General features: G+C 34.3%; 1 long non-coding RNA gene across 1 annotated transcript in view; it reads left to right on the top strand.

Annotated features, from left to right (window-relative positions):
• LOC106474795 overlaps positions 1–5,342 on the top strand; it is a 28,922-nt gene that overhangs the window by 21,717 nt on the left and 1,863 nt on the right. Inside the window, exon 2 of the long non-coding RNA XR_001291769.2 lies at positions 4,611–4,673. This is a non-coding gene — a long non-coding RNA (uncharacterized LOC106474795). The remainder of the gene's footprint in view (positions 1–4,610; positions 4,674–5,342) is intronic.

Genomic DNA, 5,342 nt, shown 5'->3' with positions numbered 1-5,342 from the left:
AAAAACAAACAAACAAACTATACCAAGATTAAGTTAACACGCGGAGACATAATGGTTTCAGACACTAAAAAAAAAAGAAGTTTGAATTCACTCTAAACGACCCTCTTTATACTTCCACACGTAGTGTTATAAGACCTTTAAATGTTACCCTGTTGATAGCACACATTAGACGTGCGTCGTCGATGTGTTGTCCCCAGGTGTCAGCTTCTCTCCTTAAAACTTCATTTTCTCTAATGCGATACTTCTGTCGCAATACCCTACAGTTTAGGCGGGAAATGAGATGGCTAAGTTCTCTTCAGAATGTAGAGACTTCGCTTCTCTTAAACACATCACTAACAATCTCGAGAAGAATGAATCTTTTACAAAAGATGATAGCGTGAGTGGCTCAGGGAATATAGAAAGTTAAATCCTCTCTTTATCCGTGCCTAGTTAAAACAGTGCTTGAGCAATTTTTTTGTTTATTAAAAATACTGTTAACATGTTAACAGAACGAAATGTATAGAATCGTTAAAATAATTCAACTTGCATGGAGTTAGAATTTTCCATTTGAAATTGACTTCCAACAGCATTTTGTCTTCTTCCCAAAACCTTTAATCAAAACAAACGGCTGTGCTGTTATCAGGGGGTTAAACTGGGAGTTTGAAAGAGGTGAAACCCCCTTTTGCGATCCACTTTGACATTCCAATCGGACCCGGAACGCTGATGGCTGAAATCCTAAAGAGGCGGAACGCCTTTCCCTACCGCTCCACTCCAGTTCATCTTGTGGTTGCTATTAATAAGCATTTATTTAAATTATATACAAAATGTTTGAGCCTCGTTCAGAGCGGAGGAAGGATACACTTATAGACAATGAATTTCAAAAAATTACAATGTAAATTGCTAATCATAACGGTGATTTAGGGTTATTTCGATAGATCTCGATGGGTGGTGCTCGGCGCAACTTGTAAAACGATCTTGTTTTGTTTGTTTGTTTTCAGTTAAGCACAAAGCTACACAATGGTCTATCTGTGCTCTGCCCACTACGGGTATCGAAACCAGGATAACGGTGATTTAGGGTTATTTCGATAGATCTCGATGGGTGGTGCTCGGCGCAACTTGTAAAACGATCTTGTTTTGTTTGTTTGTTTTCAGTTAAGCACAAAGCTACACAATGGGCTATCTGTGCTCTGCCCACTACGGGTATCGAAACCAGGATTCTAGCGTTGTAAGTCCGCAGACATACCGCTGTGCCACTGGCTTGTAAAACGAAGAAAATAATTAAAATATGACATGATGAAATCTATACCGATTATACTATAGTGGTACCATACTGGGTATTACCGATTATACTATAGTGGTACCATACTGGGTATTACCGATTATACTATAGTGGTACCATACTGGGTATTACCGATTATACTATAGTGGTACCATACTGGGTATTACCGATCATACTATAGTGGTACCATACTGGGTATTACCGATTATACTATAGTGGTACCATACTGGGTATTACCGATTATACTATAGTGATACCATACTGGGTATTACCGATTATACTATAGTGATACCATACTAGGTATTACCGATTATACTATAGTGGTACCCATACTGGGTATTATAGCATCCTTCTTATATTTTTCTCTTCATTGCAGAAATGGCATTTTTAATTTGAGAATCGCTAGGGAAGTCATCTTGTAATGCATTGTGCATCAACTTCAACACTACATCTTTAGCCTTTACTGTGCCGTTAGTTTCACACAATATTGAAACTAAAGATTTCTTATATATGATTTCAATTCCCCCTTTTGGAAGATAACGATACTATTGTGTTCGTTTTTTTATTTTTTATGTTTTGGTGTCAATGCCGTAATTGTCGAATATTCGATTCAGCTGATGTGTCAAATCGATTGGGATATCTTCGAATAAGTTCTTCCCTCATCAGACCTGGACCCATGGATTAGGTTAATCGTCACATTCACAACCACATCTAGAACGTTTCAAGCATGTTAACCATCACATTCACAACCACATCAAGAACATTTCAAGCATGTTAACCACCACATTCACAACCACATCTAGAACGTTTCAAGCATGTTAACCATCACATTCACAACCACATCTAGAACATTTCAAGCATGTTAACCATCACAACAACATCTAGAACATTTCAAGCATGTTTCATTGCTACCTCGTTTTACTTTACATTTACAGGTTAAATTGTCCATGTTGGCTTTCATGGTCTCGGGTCTGGTTCAGCGAGCTGAACCTCGAAAATAGTGCCAAAACGTCATATTTTTTGTCTAATCAAAACACCCTAAACCTTTCCGGAATGACTCACTTTTTTCATTCACATCAAGATGCCGGGCTGGCTCGTGTAGCAGGTGTTAAAATGTTTTTAAAAGAATATTTTTATCGCATAAGGAGTAATATCATCGTTTTAACTAAATACTTTATTTATATTTGTTATGCACTTAAAGTGTCGACTGTGCGGACCTTTTTTTCATTAACGAACAACTACGTATGTATGTTTTTTTCTTTGTGTCGTTGCCATATTTTTTTATTATTTTCTTTTTACTGAAAGTTCGAGAGCTTTTAGATGCAATCCTAACTATTGGATACGAAGACCCTATGCGACATTCACTTGCTATACTTTCAAGAGGCGGAAAACGAAGTCCGCTACAGGAGATAATTTGGCGTGGTTCGTTAGAGGGCGTTAGTATAACACTGTGTGTATGTGTGTGTTCAAGTCGAAAGATACGCCATGGTCGATGAGCTGTTTAACTTTCAAGCTTACCGCTGAACCACTGGGGAACGTAACAAATAATATGGCCTATTTTTTTTACTAGAAATGTTATAACTCTAGCCAGAAATAATCAAGAGAGCCAATGAAATTTTGAAAACGACACCCATTGGTTGCTTTAAATGTTTGACTGAAGGAATATTAATATATATCACGAAAATAATATTAAAAAGTATTTAAATTGTTTTTTGGAATTTTTACGACAAACCATTATTTTTTTAACCAATAACCTCATAGTCCTTGACAAATGTTAATACTAGAACTTACTTAATTCATGAAGTAATTCCACATTTTAAGGTACAACTAATAAGAAAACTATAACTATGAAAACTTTCGTTAATAAGAAAACTATAACTATGAAAACATTCGTTAATAAGAAAACTATAACTATGAAAACATTCGTTAATAAGAAAACTATTACTATGAAAACTTTCGTTAATAAGAAAACTATAACTATGAAAACTTTCGTATCAAATTAACTAAATATATTAACGTGAAATAGGAGTAGATTAATACCTCTATTCAACACCAGGGTGAATTTTTGAATAACACTGAAATCCATTTCACTTATGTCTAGAGATAATTTGTTTAAATCAAACCTTGCCACGGTCGTGGGATAACACATCATTACCAGGAATTGTTAGTTATTTAATGAATTAAACTCAATATACTTGGTTTGTTTAGAAACAACACCTGATATTTTTGTCATTTCTATCTCATTTAATAATCTGACCCATCTTGAGTTAGTGTTACTTGGAAGTGGGTTAAGTGCATATGAGACATTAAAATGATAATTCTTTGGAAATCAGGGGGTATGACCCCCAGATATTTATCACTTATAGACTTCAACTGGAGCAATTCCTAAAAATATACAGGGTAAAATGCAAACATATTATGTATGGTGGTCTTAAGATTATTAACAAGTATTAACCTGCCCCATCAGGCATAGGCTTAGGAGGGCTAATGCCCCCCCTAACCCGTCTGCTGGTTTGTCTGCCTAGATTATACTACAGTTGCAGCCTCAGAAAGTGTTTCAACTATTGAACAGAGACTTCTAGAGTTGATTACTTCAGCTCCATGGAATGCTAAAAACTGATTTTTTGTTTCCTTATATTTGGCGTACCAGCTATCTAATATTTATTCACAATTATCTTGTTTAGTGGGAGTATACATTCTAGTTGGATATGCAGTGCACAGGCCATAATAGCACATAAAACTGAAAATGTGTATTTTGGATCATGATATTATCTATTTATTTTTCTGTTTGTACATGTATACATAGCTATTTTGATAAGGATCTATTATGGATTATGGCCAGAAATATTTCATGGCATTGCATATCCCTAGTTAGAATGGTAAATTAACTTAGCTATGTTAATTACTTGGTTAATGTTTAGTTCAAGTCAAGGTAAGTAGCCTGCTTTGATCAGAAAGTAATAATTATTATCTACAAAGATGTTCTGCACCTATGTAAAGAAATTATATCAAACTGATCTATTATAAAACAACTAAAGTTAATAAAACTGTGCCTCGAAGGAAGCAGAATAACAATCCCAATGGCAGCAGCTTGATTAATTCTAATTTTTTAATGTTGTTTATCCTATGATAATATGCTGCAGCTACCACTTTTGTATTCCTTTTTTTTTTTCTGTCGATATGTTTGTTGGATTTTAAATGTATTTTTAGCAATGAAAACAGCTTTTTTACAGCTCTAGAAATTGCTCTAATGGTGGAGGAAATTTTACATTTGGCTCCTAAAGGCTATCTGACTGACTGTCTTTAATAATTCATGAAGAGAAAAGGTCATATTTTATATGTTCTGTTTCAGGCTGACTCTTTGACTCTAGCTCCATCAAGTGTTGCAAATTGTGTATCAAAAGGCAAGTCTGAAGTAAGTTTTTTTGTGTATTGTCACTGTTGTTTCTACGTAGATAACTTATTTAGTGCTTCACTTAATTGGGTAATTTCTCAAAGATGTAGTAACTAGAAATCATTCCTAAGTGATTTAATATATACATGAGATATATCTATATAGTGTTTGTATAATTTGAGTGAAGTAATTTTACTTGTCTCTTTGCCCTGTGTAATGTACTTCCATACAAGTTTTAACACTGTTGTAATATACTTCCATGCAAGTTTTAACACTGTTGTAATATACTTCCATGCAAGTTTTAACACTGTTGTAATATACTTCCATGCAAGTTTTAACACTGTTGTAATATACTTCCATGCAAGTTTTATCACTGTTGTAATATACTTCCATGCAAGTTTATCACTGTTGTAATATAATTCCATGCAAGTTTATCACTGTTGTAATATACTTCCATGCAAGTTTTAACACTGTTGTAATATACTTCCATGCAAGTTTTAACACTGTTGTAATATACTTCCATGCAAGTTTTAACACTGTTGTAATATACTTCCATGCAAGTTTTAACACTGTTGTAATATAATTCCATGCAAGTTTATCACTGTTGTAATATAATTCCATGCAAGTTTATCACTGTTGTAATATAATTCCATGCAAGTTTATCACTGTTGTAATATAATTCCATGCAAG

This window comes from Limulus polyphemus, unplaced genomic scaffold, assembly GCF_000517525.1.
Source record: "Limulus polyphemus unplaced genomic scaffold, Limulus_polyphemus-2.1.2 Scaffold7694, whole genome shotgun sequence".
NCBI lineage: Eukaryota > Metazoa > Arthropoda > Merostomata > Xiphosura > Limulidae > Limulus > Limulus polyphemus.
This window is presented reverse-complemented; position numbering and strand designations above follow the sequence as displayed.